At 30.7% G+C, this 26,760-nt stretch overlaps 1 protein-coding gene across 1 annotated transcript in view; it reads right to left on the reverse strand.

Annotated features, from left to right (window-relative positions):
* The window catches only part of LOC145242411 (uncharacterized), a 178,082-nt gene that overhangs the window by 98,967 nt on the left and 52,355 nt on the right, over positions 1-26,760 (reverse strand). Inside the window, exons 2-3 of the mRNA XM_080105447.1 lie at positions 14,373-14,428; positions 6,254-6,420 (exon numbers count right to left, since the gene is read on the reverse strand). The gene's annotated coding sequence lies outside the window, so the exon portion shown is untranslated. The remainder of the gene's footprint in view (positions 1-6,253; positions 6,421-14,372; positions 14,429-26,760) is intronic.

The raw sequence follows: 26,760 nt of genomic DNA on the forward strand, positions 1-26,760 counted from the left end.
TCTTCTGCAATACAAAGTATTAAGACCAAAGTCAGTAGGTCATTAAACATTGACTCTGAGCTGTCATGTGATGAACCTTTAAAATTAAAAAATGAGATTTTAGTAGGGGTAGGCTATAGAAACAAAATTTTTCAAATAAATGCCAAAAGTAGCTTATTACCTTCATTTATATGTAAATAGATGGGAACAAGTGATTTTTTTCAAAACGGGTCAAAATTGGAGGGTCGCTGGCCCCAAACGTGATTTGACCGCGTCAACGCGTGAAAATGGCCCAAATTTCGCCCCCGAACACACTTAATCACTTATTGAAAGCCACAGGGTGCATTTTTTGACTATAAATGCATTTGTATCATTAAATCTAACATTCCCATTGGCTATCCCACAAGTATAGGGCTTTTTAGGGTATCTCAGAGTCCAAAATGGGTCAAAATTACCCCAAAATTAGTCAAAAATGGTCGGAAATCATGGATTTTCCAAAATGCACCTCCCAAGCCACACAGGGTGCAATTTTTTACCATAAATGGCTCTATATCATTAAATCTAACATTCTCAATGGCTATCCCACCTATATAGGGCTTTTCAAGGTATTTTAAGGGTCCAAAATGGGTCAAATTTACCCAAAAATTAGCCAAAAATGAACGAAAATCACAGATAATCCCCAAAATGCAGGTATTATATCTCATCGGGCTCCTATAAACACTCCTGTATGGCTTTTTACAGCTGGAAGACTGAAATAACCCACCTGTTATCTTATCCATTTGTATTTAGGGTATTTAGAAATCTTTGGGAGATGTAAAAAGGGTCAAAACAATCCAAAAATGACAAAATTACGCTTTACGGTACATAACATATGAATCATTAGTTCATTCATCAATGATACTTTTTAGAAACATCGTAACTTTACTACATCAACTTCTCAGAAAGTAATTAATTGTAAATTGAACATTGAATGTCAATAAAATGCTGTCCAAGAAGAGTCTGAATTCATATTGTTCTCATAGTTACCCCAAAATTGATGAAAATGGCCCTCGATTCGCTATTTCTCGATTTGTAACCAATATATTGAATAACTTGATAAAAGGTATGAGTAATTAGCAAAGGAATTATTTTGTTATTTCAAGACACAGCTTCACTTCACATTACTTTAAAATCATTTAACAGTAAAATATCAATATAATGCATTAAAGAGCTCGTCAATCACATCATTATTCTCTAGCACATATCCTCCACTTCAAATTGATCATCGTCCAAATCCAAATGATTGTGCAGTTCTTGCTCTGCCAGAAACCGTTCATGTTCCATATCGACATGGAAAGTGTCAATGAGCCATTTGCGAGAGAGAGACTTTTGATCGACAAAGAATCTTCGTTCATGTACATCAAATTCATCAGGATTCACATCTTTTGAAAGTATATTGAGAAGGACATGGTGCTCTCATTTCCATTTAATTATATTCACACGTCTGGAGCCCTTTGCTTTGTAGACATCTTTGTCGTAAATTTTTAGCGATTGATCAAGTTTATGTTTTATCCCAGGTATTGTAACATAACGAACATCACTTCCAAAGGCTTTCTGCCACAATTGTAGTAATCGCAAGGAGAACTGGTGAATATGATTTTTCTGTGTCGTGGTACCATATTTGGCAGCATGATGTTGCACAGCTTGAACACATTCAGCCTCAGTTGGAAGAGAATCAAGCAGAAGATAAGTCCAATCGTCGTAATTATAATCTTCGTCAATCTGCCCTGCTATACCAGCCATGTTCATTGCATTTTACTAACTGAAAAAGAAAGCAAAGTTCAATCAAATTCACAATTAATGCAATGCAATGTTATCGTGTCTATTTAAAGATGCCATTGCATTGTTACAGAAAGAAAACATTTCCTTATTTGGTAATTTTCCATCTATAACTCAAATTAAGCCCCTTTTTGACAACCTATGTTGATTTTAGGGACTTTTTGACTCTCTTTGGCTAAATCGGCCATATTTAGCCCTTTTAAAGGTCCTTATACCCCTCATTAACAGTGCAAAAGTTAGGAGAGTGCCTGCTTCAAGCATTTCCCAACAGTTTCTGCCATGTAGAGGTGTCTTTGGGCTCATGGGTGGCTTTCAATAAATGATTAAGTGTGTTCGGGGGCGAAATTTGGGCCATTTTCACGCGTTGACGCGGTCAAATCACGTTTGGGGCCAGCGACCCTCCAATTTTGACCCGTTTTGAAAAAAATCACTTGTTCCCATCTATTTACATATAAATGAAGGTAATAAGCTACTTTTGGCATTTATTTGAAAAATTTTGTTTCTATAGCCTACCCCTAATTTTAGATAAAGCTAAGTGCTTTGATAAAATGATAGAGGTTCTTGCAGCAAAAGTGAAGACTGTGGAATCCACTAAAATGAAAATACAGATCTTAACATTTACTCCTACCGATTAATCACACAAAAAAGTCATGAATGTATTTGGTGTTTCAGAACACATTGTATGCAAGGCTCGCAAATTGTGTTTGGGAAGTAGTATTTTAGCTGTGCCAGAAGTCTTTGCCTGCTGATATTGTAGAGTTAGTGCAAGCATTTTATCAAGATGATGAGTACACTCGATTGATGCCAGGCAGGAAATACTATGTTAGTATTAAACGTAATTTACATCAGAAGAGACTCATATTGTGCAACCTAAATGAGCTCTTCAGAGCATTCAAGGAACACAACCCGACAGTATCTTTAGGGTTTTCAAAATTTTGTAGTCTTAGACCAAAATGGTGTGTCCTTGCTGGTAGTGCAGGTACACAATCTGTATGTGTATGCACTATCCACCAAAACATCAAACTATTACTGGAACCATTGAATGTACTGTATCAAGATCTCTTGAAGTATATTATCTGCAATACAAGTAATAGACAGTGTATGATTCATGGGTGCCCAAATTGTCCTAAATCATCACAGAAACTGGAAAAATTTCTTAATGACACCCTTGAAGAATGTATTTGTAATGGAAACTCTATTGAGTTCTCCCAATGGACAACAAGTGACAGATCAACTTTAATAACTCACAAGGAATCCTGTCAAGCTTTTGTGGATTTAGTTATTTTGCAATTAAATTTGCACCTCATTCTTACTTGGCTAAATCACAACCCAGATATTTAAAGCAAAAAAAGATATCAGTTTTATCACTAAGTTTTATTGCTTGGGGATTTTGCTGAAAATTACAAATTTGTTGTTCAAGATGAGATCCAGAGTTTTCATTGGAGTACCTCTCAATGTACTTTACACCCAGTGGTACTCTATTTTAAGCTTGAAAACACAATGCAAAGTCAAAGTTTTTGTATTATATCGAGTGACAATTCCCATGATGTGGCATTTGTTTATATGGTACAGAAAAAACATTATCAAGGTGATCAAGGCTAATTTGCCAAATGTGAAAAGTATTAAATATTTTACAGATGGTTGTGCAGCACAATACAAGAATTATAAGAACTTTGCCAATTTATGCAACCATCAAAAAGATTTTGGATGCAAAATGGAACTTCTTTGCAACTAGTCATGGTAAACAACCATGTGATGGCATAGGTGGAACAGTGAAAAGGATAGTAACAAAAGAAAGTCTACGAAGATCAAATTCCAAACAAATCCTTTCCACAGAAACTATGTTTGAATACTGTAAATCTGCAATTGAAGGAATCAAATTCATTTTGATTAAAAAGGAAGTTGAGGAAGCAAGAAGTCTCACTATTAGATTTGAAAATGCATCCACAGTTCCAGGGACAAGAAGTTTTCATCAATTTATTCCACTTGACAGATAAAATAGCCATGAAACAATGCAGTGAAGATGAAAACTATGAATTGATATATGACTTCTCTATTGGGATTGAAGAAAAACCAATGGAATTTGTTGTTTCAGAATATGTTTGTTGCAGGTATGACAGTAACGTTTGGACTGGCATGATCCTAGAAATTAATATGGAAAATAAGGACTTGCTGATTAAGTTCGTGCATCCAGTTCTTCCATCACATTCATTTTGTTGGAAAGAGGATTTTAAGGATATATGCTTTGTGCCATTAGCAAATATTCTGTGTACTATTGATGTCCCTACAACACCAAATGGTAGAGTTTATCATTTGTCCAAAGTGGATATATTATCTGTGCAAAGAATTGTATACAAAACCATTTAATCTATGTACACAACAAAATTTGGTGCACAGCATAGTTTAAAATTTGTATATTATTATCACTTTCTTTTAAATGAAAAAAAAAAAAAAAAAGTTTTAGATTAATGAAAAAAACTTTTTGAAAACTTGTAAAAAAATATAAATAATTTTTAAAGTGATGAAATTGAAAGCATTTCTTATGGATAAAAATATATAAATGTTTAGTGCCAATTACAAATATTCTAAGTTTTAAAAATTCCCATGCATTTAAAACAAAAAAAAAAACAAAAAAAAATCAAAATTTTTCGTTTCATGAAAATTATGAAATTAATTTTTTTTTTAAATTTGTTTAATGCCATCTAAAAAACTATTAAGTGCTGATCCTAATGCATGAGTCAATGTTTATCACTTGTTAAAGACAATCTATCCGTACCATACAAAATGCAATATCTGCAAAATATATTTAAATTATTTTCTTTTTAAATTAACAAAGACTATCTTATTGAATAGTTTAAGAAAATACTTAGCACAATATGAACATTTGAGGAGTTTGGGGGCATTAGGATGATTGTCTTTATCAATCTTTCACTGAATTACCACATGTACATAGAAAAAAATAGATAAACTTTGCAGGGCCATATCTTCTAAAGTAGGCTAGAAACCCTCACAAATTTTTTTTGAGAACTTAAGCAGTCATAGTAGATGCTATAAACAAAATATTATGAAAATTGAAGAGGACATATTTTCTCTAGACTGATCATAAGCTACATAGGTAAAAAATTGATGATTTGGGGGACATGCTTTTGGGAAAGCAAAATTTTATTTTCTACCAGGTATGGGGTTAAAATAAGTAGATATTTGGATTCTACAGTCCCTAAATGCCCTTTCTACCAAATTTCAGAAATATTGAATAAGTGGAAGTATTTTTTAAAAATTTTATAAAACACTAAAAATCCTGTGACGTTTTGCAGCATAAATTTAGAAGCAAAATATGCAAATTTTACAACCCCCCCCTCCTACCCTAAAATCCGAACGGTAAGGTTTAGGACCAAATAATTTGGCAAATTTTCATAACTCATGAAGGGGAATATTTGTGCCAAATTTCAAGTAATTCGGTGTCGGTGGGTGCAGATTTCAACTTTTTGCTGGTGTTTTGACATGAATGACCCATTGGAGGTAATAGAGCAGATCTGGGAGTGGGCAAAAGGGCTACCAAGACAAAGTTAGTTGAATGTCACAACTCACAACTGTCCTCAACTGGACAATGTGAAACAATGAATGGTTTACTTATTATGGTTTACTTGGAGGAATGCGATGGAAAGTAACAGTTTCAGGATGAATTTTACGAAAACCAAATTGATGATTTATGATTTTAGTGTTAGAAAGCCGACAGAAAAGGAAAAATTCCTTTGTTCAATTTGTGGAGAGAGAGTCAGATAAAATTCAATGTTTTGTGGTACTTTTACGCATTGGTGAAATGATATAATAGAAATGATAACTTGTTAGTGTGAAAGAAGTATAATGTCTTATGGATGAAACGTGGAGAAATTATATTTAAATGACTATTGAGGTTGTCCAAAAACTTTGTTCCTTTAATGATATTATTGAAGCACATGGAGAAGCAGGTGCAAGAATTAAGAATTGATGAAGTTCAAGGAACTTCTGCCATTACTAACCAGCAGAGCATTATTACTGTCAACCGAGAGATGTGTGCGAGATGTGATGATGTATGGAAGTAAAACTTGACCAAAGAGGATTGAGTTCATGGAGAGAAACAATGTAAGAAGGATATAATGAGTGCGTAATGTAATTTAATCTCAAAACTATATGGAGATGTATGCAGGCCAAAAGATTTCATTAGTTTGATCACATTGAAAGAATGGATGAGAAGGCTATGCTTCTAGCAGAGCATTCTCATTCTTTTATCAGTTGACAAAGGAAAGACAAAAAACTATCGGGAGTGAAAAGGTTGTATTCGAGTAAAAGAAGGATTCATAAAGATCTGGCCAGAGATAAGTTATTTTGCCAGTCAATTTCTAGAAGCCAACATGAATAACATTAAACTGAATATGATGAATATTACATTTATAGGTGAATAAACTTACATACTTACTTGTATTGTTGAGGCTGGGAACACTGAGACTGTAAACTGATGTCAGTAAGATGATACAACTAGGAAGAAGAAATCTGTTATACAAGTTGAGGTGCATTAGGTTGGTGAATATTAGGTTCACTTCACAACAGCAGCAGCCTCTTCCCTCTCACACACTCATTTGGACACTGAGAAAGAGAAAATGAAAAACAGAATGATACGAAACATTTACTTAAAAATAAAATTTAATATAACTAGCTATTCTTACCCAGCACTGCACAGGAAGTAGTTTTTATTCTTTTGCACTTTTTTTTTAATACAGAAAAATATTTTTTTTTTTATGGAAATAATTTTTTTTTATGGAAAATATTTTTTTTTTATATTCTTCAATAAAAATAAGAGTTATTCTCCTTGATGATTTTGATGTTTTTTTCCTATCATAATTGAAAAATATTTTCCCAGTTGATAAGATTACATCATTTTTTAAATAAACCATAACTAAAGTAAATTATCATAATACAAATAACATGATACAATAAAACATGGAAATTTACTCGTCAAAGTCAGAATATGAAGTCCAACTTTTAACATTTCACTAGATAACTTTATATGTTAAATTAAAATCATCTATTATGTCTCAGATTCTGTGACCACAGGGCGGTTAACCAAAGTAAAATAAAATAATAATTTATATAAGTAAGAAAAATGCGATATGATCGTAAAATGTTATCAGCATAGATATGGAAAAATGCTCAATAATGAATCAAATAATGTAATGTTAATTTGCAAAGATTTATCTCCCTTATTTCATCAAATACATTATTTAAGATTGTTCAATTGAATAATTAAAAAATTTGAAAAAAAAATGAAATCAAAAACATTTTGATATTGTAAAAAAGGGGCAAAAAGACAAATTGATCAAGTTTCCAAGCTTGGGTATAAATTCTAAAATCCAACAAGATAACTTTCTATATTAGACAAGGGTCCTTTGTTGTGTCAGCCATATTTCAATCAAAGTAACTTTGTGCATGTGATTTGTTTACTCAGTCAGCATATTACATGATTTCAACCATGGCCAGGTAGAAAGAAGTGTAGATTAATAATAATAATTATAGTCTTTTTAGTTATTATGGCTTGTAGTAAGAATTGAATCTTCACATAAATTGAATTGTCACATAACTGATTTTGTCTTAATGCCTTTATTTATTACGCCACAGGTTCATGATTGATGGTACAAGAACAATCTGCCCCTGTGGATGATAACGGGTTCAGTTTGAAATTCTATTTGACATAGATATTTTTATTAAAAAAACGATTGTACCTGGTTACATTGACAGAAATGTGAAAATATCAAGATGAGAGCAGTAATCAAAATAATACAAATTATTAATCCTTATCTAAAAAATTGTGAAATATAATAAATATATGCTTAATAAAACAAGTTAATCAAAAAGCATTCATATACAAAATGGACGCATGCTCTTTTTTTTTTGTTGTTTTTACTAAGAGTAAGAGTCACCACTTATAGCCGAAACGCTACTCAAAGATGAGGGTTAATGGGTGTCAACACCGTAATTGGTAACAGCAGAACTTAGGTTGGATTTATTTATTTAAGAGGACAGCTCAACAGAAACTTGTTTACATTGGGCTTGAAAACGGCCATGTTATAGTCAGCTGGGAAGCAAACCCATAGTATTATGTTCCACAGATAGGTAGTTGTAAGAAAGAAACTTTGCTCATGAAATTTACATTTAATTTTAGGCACAGTTAGATAAGAGAAATTGTTACTTGTTGAAGATACGTATCTGCTGCAAATGTTCTACAGAAGAAGACCAGAGATAAAAGCTCAGTTAAGCATCTGCCATGAAAATAATGCAGCAGAAACAAACTCACTATGTCTCTTCTGTGTGAAAGAGGAAGTTGAGTGATGGAGATGGTTTTGCCCACTAGATTTCAAAGCTGGTTTTGTATCATGTGAATACAGGAAAAGCTACTCTTAGCAGCTTCCCCCAGATATGGCAATAGCACTCCACCTTAGGATGTATTTGGATTTTATAAAGGTAGAAGATTGTATCAGGAGTGAAATACTTTTGGGACTGGTAGAATGATCTATTCATTCTACCAGTAACTTTGGCAACGGGGCTTATGTAAGTCTTCCATCTTCCATTTCAGGTCAGACCCAGAAACTTGACAAAACAGGGTGTTTCTTCAAGACCAGAGCCATTCATTTCAATTAGGGACAAGTAGGGATCAGAGTGTTGGTGGTGAAAAATAGAAGCTTGATTTTGGATGCATTCAAAAGGTGACCAACCATCTTTTTCATCATTGTACCATGTGGCCAAGCTCAAAAGAGAGAAAAGTGTTGAATGATAGAAGAATATGATTTTGGAGATCGTTGATCAAGAAGAAAGTAGGGCTCAGGATTGATCCTTGAAACACGCATTAATACCATGAGCTTTACCCGTCGAGTACTACTTTAACAATGTGATGTACACCCAACAACCATTCAATTACTCAAAAGTGGGGAGAGCAGGCATGTGCTTTGTGTAGAAACATTCCAAACACTGAGGCTCAAGTTCAACCTTAACTTATGGTCAATATATGGATACCAATTTAAGGAATTCAAATTGTATTTACAAATTAAAATAAAAAAATGGCACTAACCCCTGTTTATAGATCGAAAAGGATTCTTCCAGTTAATCTTAACTACTTTCACTTTTAACTCAAATTAAAAGTTAAGAGAAGGTTGGATAATGTTAAAAATATTTTGCTATGAGACAAAAACATGAATCTATCATGAGGATACGGCACAAAATTTGTTGACATGGTGCCTAATTTTTGGAGACTATTTACTTGATACCTCCCCCTCTCCCACAGAGGCAATGCTAGGCACAAGGTTGGTTTTTTAATACAATTGAAATCAAGATACTTATATAATACTTGTTGTGAGTTTAGAGCGCTAGTGCGCATGCGCACCAGATGTTTACAAATAGAACAAAATTGGCACCTTTTCCCAGCTTAGTCGTTCGTTACCGACCATGTTGTTGTACCTGCTGAATTTTATGTTGAATAAAACCTTTCTAATATCTTAAAAGGTCTTTATTTTTCATTACAATTTATTCAACATAAAATTAAAAATTAACAGCAACAATGGATGCTATACTGAGACCTGGTAAATTCGAAGGATCGTCAGATACAACTGCTGACGAATGGAATCATTGGTATCGTACCCTCATCAACTGCATCGACTCTCTCACAGTCGCTCATCCTCAAAATCCTCCGAATAAGTTAAGTATTCTGATTAATTTCATCTCATCGAAGGTCTATTCTCTTATATCTCACTGTTCAACATTCGAGAGGGCTATTAGCATCCTTCAAGCAAACTATGTAAAACCGGTAAATTCTGTGTTTGCTCGTCACCTTCTCGCCACTAGGAAACAAAATCAAGGTGAATCTATTGATCAGTTTCTCCTAAAACTAAAGAATCTTTCTAAGGATTGTAAATTTGAAGATGTTACTGTCTCTCAACATGCGGAGCTAGCGATACGTGACGCATTTATCACAGGTCTCACTTCCTCAACTATTAGGCAGAGATTACTTGAAAGTTTTGAAATTAACCTAGATCATGCCGTAGCAACTGCACGAAGTCTAGAAATGGCCCAACATAATGCAGCAGCTTATGACACATCAATTGTAGCAAAGGCATCTATTCATGCAGATGAATCTGAAAATAACTCTAGTTTGGAACTAACTAATGAATGTGCTGCTGTTTCCAGAAATAATCAGGCGACTCACTTCGCCAGATGCCAATTCTGTGGACGAGAAAATCATTCTCGAAATATTTGCCCAGCTCGGAATGCTGACTGCCTTAAATGCGGAAAGAGGGGCCACTTCTCTAAAGTCTGCCGATCTAAAATAAAACAAACAACTTATAATACCAGGACTAGTTCTGCATATATTGCCCTCACTGCGTCATCCCAATGCACTCCATGCACACAATATTCTGTAGTAAATGCAACAATTAATAGTACCTGTTTGAAAGCTATGGTAGACAGTGGAAGCACTCATAACTTTATACGAATGAACATCGTGAGATCACTCGGCCTTAGTATATTACCTTCTAATGATACGGTAAGCATGGCTTCCTCGAATCTCACGAGCAAAACCTTAGGACACTGTGTTGCGTCCATCGCTGTTAATGGACAAATTTACACTAATATGCGTCTATCTATCCTTCCCAACTTGTGTGCTCCAATTATACTAAGACAAGAGTTCATGCAATTGCATAACCGGGTGGAATTCCGTTATAACAGAAAGATACCATCTTTACAGATTTGTAACGTCACTCAGATGAAAATCGAGCCACTGTCTCTTTTTGCTAATTTAGCAAAGAATTGTAAACCCATCGCAACAAAAATCAGAAACTACTCAGCATCGGACTGCGAATTTATCCGGAATGAGATACAAAAATTATTAAAAGAAGGTATCATAATCAAATCGAATTCCCCATGGAGAGCCCAAGTACTAGTAACTAGAAATGAAAGACATAAGCGTCGCATGGTTGTTGACTATTCTGCAACTATAAATCGGTTTACACTTTTGGATGCTTTTCCGCTTCCCAAAATTTCGAATATCATACGCCAACTATCACAGTACAAAATTTTCAATAAGTTGGACCTGAAGTCTGCATATTATCAATGCCCTATACGTAGAGACGAGAGAATTTACACAACATTTGAAGCTGACGGAGGACTATACGAGTTTTCTAGGTTACCTTTTGGGCTAACGAACTCAGTAGCTGTGTTTCAACATATTATGCATAATCTGATTCAAGAACATGAACTCCAAGGTACATTTGCCTACATTGATGACATTGTCATCGGAGGAAAAACTAATAAAGAATTAAACGAAAATATGGAAGCTTTTAGAAAGGTTATCAACCGTCTTAACTTGCAACTACACCCTGTAAAATGTGAATATGGTATAACCAAACTAAAGTTTCTAGGGCACTTATTGGAAAATGGAACAATCAGTCCTGATCCAGACAGACTTACACCACTAAAAGAATTACCGATTCCGAACTGCAGTAAGTCACTCAGGCGGGCTCTAGGTCTCTTCTCATACTATTCACCATGGATAGAGAATTTCTCAGATCGGATTTCACCTTTATTAAACATTACGTCCTTTCCTATCACTGAGAAATTCAAAAATCAATTTCAAGCCATGAAAAATGAAATTTGCAAGGCTTCGGTTGCAGCCATTGAGGATGAAGTTCCAGAATGGACGTCCAGTAGCATATTTTTCCAGAACCCTAACGCAGTCAGAGCGTCGACATTCAGCAGTGGAACGTGAATCGGCAGCCATTGTAGAATCTGTGCGTAAATGGCGTGACCTCTTACTCGGTCGACACTTTACCATTATTACTAACCAACAGGCTGCATCATTTATGTTCAACACGCAGACACCAAATCGTATTAAAAACGATAAGCTGCTTCGGTGGAGACTTGAACTTTCAAACTATTCTTATGAGATAGTATATAGACCAGGTTCTCTTAATAACTCTGCAGATACCCTTTCTCGATCATGCTCTGCTTCGCGCTCATTATCACTAAAGGACCTGCACGCAGCACTTTGTCATCCTGGAGTAGCAAGACTATCACTTTGTGAGGCAGAAGAATCTACCATTCTCCATGGAAGATGTTAAGCGCACATGCACTGAATGTCAAATATGTGCTGAACTAAAACCAAGGTTCTTCAAACCTCCATCAGGTCGATTAATCCATTCCCGATCCCCCTTTAAACGTCTTTCAATAGATTTCATGGGACCGAAACCATCTATGAATAATCACGCTATCCTTTTGTCTATCCATGTCAGGACATATCAACAAAAACTCTTATAAATTGTCTCCAGAATTTATTTACCATTTTTGGCTGCCCAGATTCCATCCATAGTGATCGAGGAAGTCAGTTTATTTCATGTGAACTAAAAGAGTTTCTCTGGCAACATGGAGTTGTGATTACCCACTCAACTCCATACCATCCAATAGGCAATGGACAATGCGAGAGAGTAAAAGGCACAATCTGGAAAACGATCAAACTTGCACTCAAAACCAGGCAATTGGACGAACGTCACTGGCATGAAGTACTCGACATAGCTTTGCACTCTATTTGATCGCTACTTTGTACAGCAACTAACTCAACCCCACACGAGAGAATGTTTAACTTTTCCAGAAGGTCGGGCACCGGATATACCTTACCCGAGTGGCTGCAAGGAAGACCGGCCCTCCTTAGGAAGTTTGTCCGCCAACACAAGTCAGATCCCCTAGTGGAACCAGTAGATATAATATCTGCAACTCCCAACTTTGCCAGAATTCGTTTCCCTGACGGCCGTCAGTCAACAGTCTCAACAGAAGACCTAGCCCCCACTCCTGTCACTGACCCCTCCTCTACAAACTTGGAATCTCCTGTCTCCCCTGATCATGGTACATCACCAGATTCTACTACTCTATCAAACATCCGCGAACCAGAGTTGATTGATCAACAGGAGACCCCAAAGAATAATACCTCACCAAATGGAGAGTCTTTCTCTTCAGTCGACAAAACAAAGTGTTTAGAAATAGAAGAGCAGCAGCAACAGTCTGACTCGAAGAAGGGCGTTTTCAAATTTCTTCCAGAAGCTACAAAAAGGGGAAGGAAGATCACCTGGAACTCGGAATATAAATAAAATGTGGTGGAGAGTGTTGTGAGTTTAGAGCGCTAGTGCGCATGCACACCAGATGTTTACAAATAGAATGAAATTGGCACCTTTTCCCAGCTTAGTCGTTCGTTACCGACCATGTTGTTGTACCTGCTGAATTTTATGTTGAATAAAACCTTTCTAATATCTTAAAAGGTCTTTATTTTTCATTACAATACTATTGGCACTGCTTCACTTAACGGAAGTCTGTTATTCTCTATTAAGTATGCCATTTGTACACAGAGGCAAAAGTGCTTTCAATGGAGAGGGGGCATTAAGTAATATAAATAGCTCATGTAGGCTTTTAAAGAGTGGGGGTGTAAAAAGTATGTATTTGGAACATACTCATATTTTTTTTTTTATTCAGATGGAGCAAGAGGAATTAAAAAATCAGAACACTAGATGTGAATTATGCAAATGACCATACCTTGTTGTCATACACAATTACTAGCAAGACTATTAGGGTAAAAGTGTAGCATAACTTCTATCCTTCTCTTTCCCGCTCTCCATCTTAACTCTTACCCTTCTTTTTCTTCTTTGCACAGCCCATTTCTCTCTCTAGACAAGCACAAAATCAACTAGAATTGATGTTAGCTAAATAACTCTGAAAATAAATCAGTTGCTTCTCTTTACATGATAACATTAAAAGATGTGCATCTTCATAACATTAAATCATATAACTAGTCACAAATAATCGATCTTTTTCTTTTTAATTTCAGATATTATACATCCAACATTAAGCTGATTAAAACTTTGTGGGTATTTGTTGTGTAATTTATTTGCCCTTTATATAATAGATAACTAAGAAGGGGAAGGTTGAAAAATGGCAAGCATAAAATCCATTCATACCTAGACAAGCAACATCTAGTCATCAGAAAGATACATCAAACTCGGCAAAGGTAAGGCCAGTCGGGTTCTTGATAGACTGTGTACCACCTAGAAGTCTTAAAAGAAACGTTTTTATAGCCATGGTAAAATCTGTTTTGGTTTATGGCTTGATACCTTGGTCACTGCAAGAAGTATCACCTGACAGAACACGAGGATGTTATGAGTTACAACGAACTTCAACTTGGAAAACACTCAACCTACATGGATATCTTCCTGTTTTTCAGTTTAAGAGAGAGAAGAAAACTTTGGTTTGCAAGTCCTTGAAAAGTTAGAACTCGTGAATGCCACCCTTCTATAGATGATATAGTCATTACATTGGTTCAAAGACCTCATCACACGTACATTGATCAACTTGTTAAAGACGCTGGATGCCATCTAAAGTTACTGATGGCATTTTCTGACATAGAGAGAACATAACAGGAGAATCTGGGAAGAATTTTCCACCTGATTGATTAGTTAAATATTTAATTGTACCAACTGACAGATTGATGTAGTGAGATTAATAGTAATACTTACCAACCCCATTGAAATACTATTTCCTATCTCCCATGATACTCTCACGTTGACTCCTCCTGAAAAGAAAAAAAAATTAAAATATTTTCAATACAAAAGACAAAAGTTTTCTAGTCACTTCAACAGTTATGGTTGTTACTAGAAGGAAAATATTTGTAAACTATGGTAATATCTTCCATCTCAATCAACACTACAACTGCTACACAAAAACTTGAATGAACCCCCAAAAGAAAATAATAATATATAGATAGAAACTAGCAGGATGTTACTTATCTACCATTTTATCTTTCTTTGTAACATAAAAATGATTGTTTAGAATCAATAAAATGAATGAAATTTTTTAAAGTCTATGATAGAATTTTATTATCTCTTATTTAATTTTATCATTTGCAAATTGGCGTTTTTAAAAATGAGTGTGGGAGGTTTAGAATCAATAAAATGAATGAAATTTTTTAAAGTCTATGATAGAATTTTATTATCTCTTATTTAATTTTATCATTTGCAAATTGGCGTTTTTAAAAATGAGTGTGGGAGGTTTAGAATCAATAAAATGAATGAAATTTTTTAAAGTCTATGATAGAATTTTATTATCTCTTATTTAATTTTATCATTTGCAAATTGGCGTTTTTAAAAATGAGTGTGGGAGGTTTAGAATCAATAAAATGAATGAAATTTTTTAAAGTCTATGATAGAATTTTATTATCTCTTATTTAATTTTATCATTTGCAAATTGGCGTTTTTAAAAATGAGTGTGGGAGGTTTAGAATCAATAAAATGAATGAAATTTTTTAAAGTCTATGATAGAATTTTATTATCTCTTATTTAATTTTATCATTTGCAAATTGGCGTTTTTAAAAATGAGTGTGGGAGGTTTAGAATCAATAAAATGAATGAAATTTTTTAAAGTCTATGATAGAATTTTATTATCTCTTATTTAATTTTATCATTTGCAAATTGGCGTTTTTAAAAATGAGTGTGGGAGGTTTAGAATCAATAAAATGAATGAAATTTTTTAAAGTCTATGATAGAATTTTATTATCTCTTATTTAATTTTATCATTTGCAAATTGGCGTTTTTAAAAATGAGTGTGGGAGGTTTAGAATCAATAAAATGAATGAAATTTTTTAAAGTCTATGATAGAATTTTATTATCTCTTATTTAATTTTATCATTTGCAAATTGGCGTTTTTAAAAATGAGTGTGGGAGGTTTAGAATCAATAAAATGAATGAAATTTTTTAAAGTCTATGATAGAATTTTATTATCTCTTATTTAATTTTATCATTTGCAAATTGGCGTTTTTAAAAATGAGTGTGGGAGGTTTAGAATCAATAAAATGAATGAAATTTTTTAAAGTCTATGATAGAATTTTATTATCTCTTATTTAATTTTATCATTTGCAAATTGGCGTTTTTAAAAATGAGTGTGGGAGGTTTAGAATCAATAAAATGAATGAAATTTTTTAAAGTCTATGATAGAATTTTATTATCTCTTATTTAATTTTATCATTTGCAAATTGGCGTTTTTAAAAATGAGTGTGGGAGGTTTAGAATCAATAAAATGAATGAAATTTTTTAAAGTCTATGATAGAATTTTATTATCTCTTATTTAATTTTATCATTTGCAAATTGGCGTTTTTAAAAATGAGTGTGGGAGGTTTAGAATCAATAAAATGAATGAAATTTTTTAAAGTCTATGATAGAATTTTATTATCTCTTATTTAATTTTATCATTTGCAAATTGGCGTTTTTAAAAATGAGTGTGGGAGGTTTAGAATCAATAAAATGAATGAAATTTTTTAAAGTCTATGATAGAATTTTATTATCTCTTATTTAATTTTATCATTTGCAAATTGGCGTTTTTAAAAATGAGTGTGGGAGGTTTAGAATCAATAAAATGAATGAAATTTTTTAAAGTCTATGATAGAATTTTATTATCTCTTATTTAATTTTATCATTTGCAAATTGGCGTTTTTAAAAATGAGTGTGGGAGGTTTAGAATCAATAAAATGAATGAAATTTTTTAAAGTCTATGATAGAATTTTATTATCTCTTATTTAATTTTATCATTTGCAAATTGGCGTTTTTAAAAATGAGTGTGGGAGGTTTAGAATCAATAAAATGAATGAAATTTTTTAAAGTCTATGATAGAATTTTATTATCTCTTATTTAATTTTATCATTTGCAAATTGGCGTTTTTAAAAATGAGTGTGGGAGGTTTAGAATCAATAAAATGAATGAAATTTTTTAAAGTCTATGATAGAATTTTATTATCTCTTATTTAATTTTATCATTTGCAAATTGGCGTTTTTAAAAATGAGTGTGGGAGGTTTAGAATCAATAAAATGAATGAAATTTTTTAAAGTCTATGATAGAATTTTATTATCTCTTATTTAATTTTATCATTTGCAAATTGGCGTTTTTAAAAATGAGTGTGGGAGGTTTAGAATCAATAAAATGAATGAAATTTTTTAAAGTCTATGATAGAATTTTATTATCTCTTATTTAATTTTATCATTTGCAAATTGGCGTTTTTAAAAATGAGTGTGGGAGGTTTAGAATCAATAAAATGAATGAAATTTTTTAAAGTCTATGATAGAATTTTATTATCTCTTATTTAATTTTATCATTTGCAAATTGGCGTTTTTAAAAATGAGTGTGGGAGGTTTAGAATCAATAAAATGAATGAAATTTTTTAAAGTCTATGATAGAATTTTATTATCTCTTATTTAATTTTATCATTTGCAAATTGGCGTTTTTAAAAATGAGTGTGGGAGGTTTAGAATCAATAAAATGAATGAAATTTTTTAAAGTCTATGATAGAATTTTATTATCTCTTATTTAATTTTATCATTTGCAAATTGGCGTTTTTAAAAATGAGTGTGGGAGGTTTAGAATCAATAAAATGAATGAAATTTTTTAAAGTCTATGATAGAATTTTATTATCTCTTATTTAATTTTATCATTTGCAAATTGGCGTTTTTTAAAATGAGTGTGGGAGGTTTAGAATCAATAAAATGAATGAAATTTTTTAAAGTCTATGATAGAATTTTATTATCTCTTATTTAATTTTATCATTTGCAAATTGGCGTTTTTAAAAATGAGTGTGGGAGGTTTAGAATCAATAAAATGAATGAAATTTTTTAAAGTCTATGATAGAATTTTATTATCTCTTATTTAATTTTATCATTTGCAAATTGGCGTTTTTAAAAATGAGTGTGGGAGGTTTAGAATCAATAAAATGAATGAAATTTTTTAAAGTCTATGATAGAATTTTATTATCTCTTATTTAATTTTATCATTTGCAAATTGGCGTTTTTAAAAATGAGTGTGGGAGGTTTAGAATCAATAAAATGAATGAAATTTTTTAAAGTCTATGATAGAATTTTATTATCTCTTATTTAATTTTATCATTTGCAAATTGGCGTTTTTAAAAATGAGTGTGGGAGGTTTAGAATCAATAAAATGAATGAAATTTTTTAAAGTCTATGATAGAATTTTATTATCTCTTATTTAATTTTATCATTTGCAAATTGGCGTTTTTAAAAATGAGTGTGGGAGGTTTAGAATCAATAAAATGAATGAAATTTTTTAAAGTCTATGATAGAATTTTATTATCTCTTATTTAATTTTATCATTTGCAAATTGGCGTTTTCAAAAATGAGTGTGGGAGGTTTAGAATCAATAAAATGAATGAAATTTTTTAAAGTCTATGATAGAATTTTATTATCTCTTATTTAATTTTATCATTTGCAAATTGGCGTTTTTAAAAATGAGTGTGGGAGGTGGTAATGTACAAACAAGTGAACGTACAAATTTACTTTTTATTCCATTTTCACCCCAAACAAGACACAGTTCCACTTTGATGTAGAGGGTTAGCATCGAGGACATAAGTTGCAGAGATACTATGTAGGGAGTTGAGCAGTGAGATGTCTGTTCACATTACACTTGAACTTCTGCATGTCAGTACAGCTGGGGCAGCAGGAACCGTAAGGGAGTTCCAAAAAGTCTATCAGTTCTGTGGAAAAAAACTATTAGAGTAGAAAGCTTTCTTACATCTCGGGATCTCTACTGTGCAGGGGTGGGATTTTGCTGATTGTCGGGTTAGTCGGGGCATTTATGTTGAAGAGGTACAAGGGCTTATAGTTTGTCAGAGCATCCACAATTAAAATACTTGTAGAACAGACAGAGGGATGCAACATTTCGTCGATGGGACAGAGGTTGAAGCTTAGATGACAGTCCAGGACCTATCAGGTTGGCGATTCTCTTTTGAACCCTATCCAAGAGGGAGAAACAAGTAGATGTGCCACCCCAAATGTGACAATACGTCAATTTCTTGTTCTCTTTCAGTGGAGGAGAAATCCTTTACGACTGAGACAATTTTTATTTTTGTTCCTTTTCTCCACATTAAAAAACTAACTCTGTCCCGTGGGGAGGCATTGTAAATAGGAACAATACTCCATACATGGGCGAATGGTGGCCTTGTAGACGTACAGGATACTTTCAAGCATAAGTAACTTTCTAGCATAGTAGAGAGAGCCCACCTTCCTTGCAGCGGCCATGGCAATGCTCTCAACGTATCTGTTCCAAGTTATGTTCTCTGTGAACGTTAAGCTAAAGAGTTTGAAAAAAGTCATTTCAGGTAATGTATCTTTAGCCATAGCTATTGGTGGTTGAGAAGGTTTCTTGTAATTATGGAAGGAAACAAGCTTGGTCTTGGTAGCATTGAACATTACCATCCATTTTTGTCCCCCATTCCACTACATATTGGAAATCTTCCTCTAGTGTTTCTGCCATTTCCTTAGATATATGTTCATTTGTTTTCCCCTCGTGCCTGCTATAGAATGTTATGTCATCAGCAAATATACCCAACTCAGAGACAATTTTATCAGGGAGGTCATTTATGAATATTAGGAATAATAAAGGTCTAAGGATCGACCACATTTATATCATATTGTTTAGATGTACGACCGTCGAGGACAACCTGGATTCTTCTCTTATTTAAAAAGGATTTAATTATGTTAATTGTATAATAATAATATATAATATACAATTATATTAAATATTCGTCCAGTGGTACCATATGATCTGATATTTCTGAGAAGACCATTGTGCCATATCCTGTCAAAAGCCTTAAATATATTTAGGACTATCGCTCTACCCTCCTGTTTTGTCCAGTGTATGGTATATACATTCAGAGATTACAGTTAGGATATCTGCTATAGAACAGACTTGCCTAAATCTATATTGTTAGTTGGTCAGAAGTTTAACAACTGTAAAGTGATGTACTAGAGCTTGGTTAATTATGGATTCAAATATTCTGGCGAAAAGCGAGAGGCAACTAATGAGGTGATAATTTAATGGGTCAGTTCTTTCACCAGAATTCTTAAAGACTGGTACCACAGAAGTAGTTTTCCAGCAGTCAGGAAAGCAAGATTCTTTAAGGCATTTGTTGTAAAGTTTGGAGAGAACTGGAGCAACCTCAGTGGAGCATTTTTCTAATAGCACAGCTGAGATAAGTTCGGGTCCACATGTTTTTGAGGTGTCTAGGTTTTTTATGATATCATGCACCTGAGAAGGGGTAATTTTCAGATCATCTAGTGCAGTGTCTGTCTGCAAAGGACAGTCAGAGACGGAGTGGTTTGCTGGGTCCAATGTGGAGTTTGAGGCAAATTGACTAGCAAGCATGTTAGCCTTCTTAGTTGGCGTGCAAACAGTCTCATGATTGCTTGATAGTGGGGGAATTGTTGATTGCCCATTATTTACTACACTGTTGTAGATTTTTCAGAAATCATGGGTTCCTAATTTCTGTGCTTTCAGTATATTCTCTCTTAGCTGTCACTATTTCTTTCTTACAATTACTTCTAGCTTCTATAAACTTTTGTCTGTTTGTACTGGATTTATGTTAATTAAATCTTCAGTACGCATGCTGCCTTTGAGCAATGGCAGCTGCACAAGTAGAAGTAAACCATTGGGGTGAATGAGGTTTGCTATAGAATTTCCGTGTGGGAACATGTGCTTCAATTGCTGTTTTGAACCATTCTGTGGCCTCATTTGCGCACTGTTCAGTGGAAAGAGAAAAGATATTTCCCTATGGGCCATCTCTGATGGCTCCCCAGGCTTATAATACCTTGTCGTTTGAGCAACTTGAGATTTTCTATTGCTGGTACTTATGATAAAAGGAAATTTGATTTGAAACTAAAAATTTGATTTGAAACTAAAAATTTGATTTGAAACTATCAGTAAAATTGAAAGCATAACGAATTTAGGTAAAAATGTTCCTGAGAAAAAGGACGCTCGTATAAATGGCATGAAAGATGTACATGGCAATTTCACAATAAGTTTATCAAAATTTTGGATACAATACATAAAAAGATTAAGAAGTTTGTCAAATTACAAGGAAAATTCTAAATTCTAAAGTATATAAGGATTCTCTGCTAAATTACCCCCATCTTACAAATGAAAATCTACTTGTTATTTTTTTAATTTTAGTATTGGAATCTGTAATTGTATCGGAATTGGGAAAATATTTTAATCATTCCATAACTCGTGCAAACTTATTTTATTTTACATTACTTGATTGGTCATTTTATTTTTTCTAGGAAAACGAAATCAAATAGATTTAGTTTTTGTTTTACCCTAAAACAAATACTAATGCAATTTATTTAAATTTCTACTTTTTAATATCAACACGTGTTATTTTTATTGTACTAATTCGAAACAAATGCAGCGATTTGTCAAATCATGTGAATTAACCAATGAAAATGTATCTCACACAGAAAACTTAAACAGAGCAAGCATACAGTATTTTATATGAAAATATAGATTTAATTTACAATTTCAACATGAATGGTGCTATAAAATGTCTTGCTAAATTTCTTCCCAGTGTTTATCGGTGTTAAGAGAAGAAATGTTTGAGGATTAACTACTCTTTTCAATCTATAAAATTACTAATCAAAACAAAAATGTCAGTCAGATTAAATATTAAAAGCAATAAAATCAATTCAGAGTTACAAAATATTTTGGTATTTTTAGGAATCCAAGAAAATTTCAATATTTACATCATCAATTCCAAATTTTAATGAAGATTTCCATATTTACTGAACAAATTGGAATTATTTTAGGAGTTTTTTTTTTTTGTTTCTTTCTTTTGAGAAGAACTTATTTAATGAAAGAAACTGTTGACTCTTGTATTCAAGTGTAAATTGTTTCAGTATTTCTACACAATACGAACCAAACAGTATATTTTTTATTTAACCTCAATCCTAACCTGAGTTTTAGATTTAGCTCAGTTCTAATTCATTGAAAAAATAGTCACCTGGCAAAAACGTAACCTTTTTAATTGTATATTTCAGTAAAAGTCAAATAAGTAACCTTTTTAATTGTATACTTCAGTAAAAGTCAAAAAAGTAACCTTTTTAATTGTATATTTCAGTAAAAGTCAAAAAAGTAACCTTTTTAATTGTATATTTCAGTAAAAGTCAAATAAGTAACCTTTTTAATTGTATATTTCAGTAAAAGTCAAAAAAGTAACCTTTTTAATTGTATATTTCAGTAAAAGTCAAAAAAGTAACCTTTTTAATTGTATATTTCAGTAAAAGTCAAAAAAGTAACCTTTTTAATTGTATATTTCAGTAAAAGTCAAAAAAGTAACCTTTTTAATTGTATATTTCAGTAAAAGTCAAAAAAGTAACCTTTTTAATTGTATATTTCAGTAAAAGTCAAAAAAGTAACCTTTTTAATTGTATATTTCAGTAAAAGTCAAAAAAGTAACCTTTTTAATTGTATATTTCAGTAAAAGTCAAAAAAGTAACCTTTTTAATTGTATATTTCAGTAAAAGTCAAAAAAGTAACCTTTTTAATTGTATATTTCAGTAAAAGTCAAAAAAGTAACCTTTTTAATTGTATATTTCAGTAAAAGTCAAAAAAGTAACCTTTTTAATTGTATATTTCAGTAAAAGTCAAAAAAGTAACCTTTTTAATTGTATATTTCAGTAAAAGTCAAAAAAGTAACCTTTTTAATTGTATATTTCAGTAAAAGTCAAAAAAGTAACCTTTTTAATTGTATATTTCAGTAAAAGTCAAAAAAGTAACCTTTTTAATTGTATATTTCAGTAAAAGTCAAAAAAGTAACCTTTTTAATTGTATATTTCAGTAAAAGTCAAAAAAGTAACCTTTTTAATTGTATATTTCAGTAAAAGTCAAAAAAGTAACCTTTTTAATTGTATATTTCAGTAAAAGTCAAAAAAGTAACCTTTTTAATTGTATATTTCAGTAAAAGTCAAAAAAGTAACCTTTTTAATTGTATATTTCAGTAAAAGTCAAAAAAGTAACCTTTTTAATTGTATATTTCAGTAAAAGTCAAAAAAGTAACCTTTTTAATTGTATATTTCAGTAAAAGTCAAAAAAGTAACCTTTTTAATTGTATATTTCAGTAAAAGTCAAAAAAGTAACCTTTTTAATTGTATATTTCAGTAAAAGTCAAAAAAGTAACCTTTTTAATTGTATATTTCAGTAAAAGTCAAATAAGTAAGCTTTTTAATTGTATATTTCAGTAAAAGTCAAAAAAGTAACCTTTTTAATTGTATATTTCAGTAAAAGTCAAAAAAGTAACCTTTTTAATTGTATATTTCAGTAAAAGTCAAAAAAGTAACCTTTTTAATTGTATATTTCAGTAAAAGTCAAAAAAGTAACCTTTTTAATTGTATATTTCAGTAAAAGTCAAAAAAATAACCTTTTTAATTGTATATTTCAGTAAAAGTCAAAAAAGTAACCTTTTTAATTGTATATTTCAGTAAAAGTCAAAAAAGTAACCTTTTTAATTGTATATTTCAGTAAAAGTCAAAAAAGTAACCTTTTTAATTGTATATTTCAGTAAAAGTCAAAAAAGTAACCTTTTTAATTGTATATTTCAGTAAAAGTCAAAAAAATAACCTTTTTAATTGTATATTTCAGTAAAAGTCAAAAAAGTAACCTTTTTAATTGTATATTTCAGTAAAAGTCAAAAAAGTAACCTTTTTAATTGTATATTTCAGTAAAAGTCAAAAAAGTAACCTTTTTAATTGTATATTTCAGTAAAAGTCAAAAAAGTAACCTTTTTAATTGTATATTTCAGTAAATGTCAAAAAAGTAACCTTTTTAATTGTATATTTCAATAAAAGTCAAAAAAGTAACCTTTTTAATTGTATATTTCAGTAAAAGTCAAATAAGTAACCTTTTTAATTGTATATTTCAGTAAAAGTCAAAAAAGTAACCTTTTTAATTGTATATTTCAGTAAAAGTCAAATAAGTAACCTTTTTAATTGTATACTTCAGTAAAAGTCAAAAAAGTAACCTTTTTAATTGTATACTTCAGTAAAAGTCAAAAAAGTAACCTTTTTAATTGTATATTTCAGTAAAAGTCAAAAAAGTAACCTTTTTAATTGTATATTTCAGTAAAAGTCAAATAAGTAACCTTTTTAATTGTATATTTCAGTAAAAGTCAAAAAAGTAACCTTTTTAATTGTATATTTCAGTAAAAGTCAAAAAAGTAACCTTTTTAATTGTATATTTCAGTAAAAGTCAAAAAAGTAACCTTTTTAATTGTATATTTCAGTAAAAGTCAAAAAAGTAACCTTTTTAATTGTATATTTCAGTAAAAGTCAAAAAAGTAACCTTTTTAATTGTATATTTCAGTAAAAGTCAAAAAAGTAACCTTTTTAATTGTATATTTCAGTAAAAGTCAAAAAAGTAACCTTTTTAATTGTATATTTCAGTAAAAGTCAAAAAAGTAACCTTTTTAATTGTATATTTCAGTAAAAGTCAAAAAAGTAACCTTTTTAATTGTATATTTCAGTAAAAGTCAAAAAAGTAACCTTTTTAATTGTATATTTCAGTAAAAGTCAAAAAAGTAACCTTTTTAATTGTATATTTCAGTAAAAGTCAAAAAAGTAACCTTTTTAATTGTATATTTCAGTAAAAGTCAAAAAAGTAACCTTTTTAATTGTATATTTCAGTAAAAGTCAAAAAAGTAACCTTTTTAATTGTATATTTCAGTAAAAGTCAAATAAGTAAGCTTTTTAATTGTATATTTCAGTAAAAGTCAAAAAAGTAACCTTTTTAATTGTATATTTCAGTAAAAGTCAAAAAAAGTAACCTTTTTAATTGTATATTTCAGTAAAAGTCAAAAAAGTAACCTTTTTAATTGTATATTTCAGTAAAAGTCAAAAAAGTAACCTTTTTAATTGTATATTTCAGTAAAAGTCAAAAAAATAACCTTTTTAATTGTATATTTCAGTAAAAGTCAAAAAAGTAACCTTTTTAATTGTATATTTCAGTAAAAGTCAAAAAAGTAACCTTTTTAATTGTATATTTCAGTAAAAGTCAAAAAAGTAACCTTTTTAATTGTATATTTCAGTAAAAGTCAAAAAAGTAACCTTTTTAATTGTATATTTCAGTAAAAGTCAAAAAAGTAACCTTTTTAATTGTATATTTCAGTAAAAGTCAAAAAAGTAACCTTTTTAATTGTATATTTCAGTAAAAGTCAAAAAAATAACCTTTTTAATTGTATATTTCAGTAAAAGTCAAAAAAGTAACCTTTTTAATTGTATATTTCAGTAAAAGTCAAAAAAGTAACCTTTTTAATTGTATATTTCAGTAAAAGTCAAAAAAGTAACCTTTTTAATTGTATATTTCAGTAAAAGTCAAAAAAGTAACCTTTTTAATTGTATATTTCAGTAAAAGTCAAAAAAGTAACCTTTTTAATTGTATATTTCAATAAAAGTCAAAAAAGTAACCTTTTTAATTGTATATTTCAGTAAAAGTCAAATAAGTAACCTTTTTAATTGTATATTTCAGTAAAAGTCAAAAAAGTAACCTTTTTAATTGTATATTTCAGTAAAAGTCAAATAAGTAACCTTTTTAATTGTATACTTCAGTAAAAGTCAAAAAAGTAACCTTTTTAATTGTATACTTCAGTAAAAGTCAAAAAAGTAACCTTTTTAATTGTATATTTCAGTAAAAGTCAAAAAAGTAACCTTTTTAATTGTATATTTCAGTAAAAGTCAAAAAAGTAACCTTTTTAATTGTATATTTCAGTAAAAGTCAAAAAAGTAACCTTTTTAATTGTATATTTCAGTAAAAGTCAAAAAAGTAACCTTTTTAATTGTATATTTTAGTAAAAGTCAAAAAAGTAACCTTTTTAATTGTATATTTCAGTAAAAGTCAAAAAAGTAACCTTTTTAATTGTATATTTCAGTAAAAGTCAAAAAAGTAACCTTTTTAATTGTATACTTCAGTAAAAGTCAAAAAAGTAACCTTTTTAATTGTATATTTCAGTAAAAGTCAAAAAAGTAACCTTTTTAATTGTATATTTCAGTAAAAGTCAAAAAAGTAACCTTTTTAATTGTATATTTCAGTAAAAGTCAAAAAAGTAACCTTTTTAATTGTATATTTCAGTAAAAGTCAAAAAAGTAACCTTTTTAATTGTATATTTCAGTAAAAGTCAAAAAAGTAACCTTTTTAATTGTATATTTCAGTAAAAGTCAAAAAAGTAACCTTTTTAATTGTATATTTCAGTAAAAGTCAAAAAAGTAACCTTTTTAATTGTATATTTCAGTAAAAGTCAAAAAAGTAACCTTTTTAATTGTATATTTCAGTAAAAGTCAAAAAAGTAATAAGTCAAATGATGTTCATTTTATTCAGCTTTCTCCGTTCATAGAACTGCTTACATCACAACTGCAAATCTCTGGATACCTATTCTTAAAAAGAACCAATGATTTTAAAGAATATAACATATTTTTATTAAAACATATTTTAATTTTAAAGAATATAACATTATATTTTTAATTTTAAAGAGCATAACATTATATATTTCTATTAAAACATATTTAAATATATGTGTTGTATTAAAAAACTATTTTAGTCAAAGAAAAACGGTAGCGGGGAGGAGACATTGGTACTGCTTTCTATATTGAAAGATGTAATGTAATTGATGTTTTTGTTGCAATAACAAGCATTTGGTATTACTTCACAAAATATCCATCAATTGCACCAGACATGGAGATTTCTCTACTCAGATGATATTGTAACTTAAATAAAACCTTGTTGTGCAGATGTTCAAAGAATTGCTTTTAATTAATCAGCCTACAGCTGATAAATATGAGACACTGCTTAGTAAAACATAACAATGGTTTCTTTTCCTTATAGTGACACCTCTTCACAAGCAGTGTACATAACATTGTTTATATCTCTATCTCGATTTTCCTTGCTCTGTATCTCTTCTTAATTTTCCTTTACTATCCTCCCTTTCTGCTTTCATTTTCTTTCATCCTTTCTCATATTTTCATATTTCTCATATTTTCCAATTTATCACAAATATTTTATATGGAAGTAACAACTAAAAAGAAAAATACAT

Source organism: Euprymna scolopes, chromosome 21 (assembly GCF_053919585.1).
Source record: "Euprymna scolopes isolate OS-2025 chromosome 21, ASM5391958v1, whole genome shotgun sequence".
In the NCBI taxonomy this organism is placed as follows: domain Eukaryota; kingdom Metazoa; phylum Mollusca; class Cephalopoda; order Sepiida; family Sepiolidae; genus Euprymna; species Euprymna scolopes.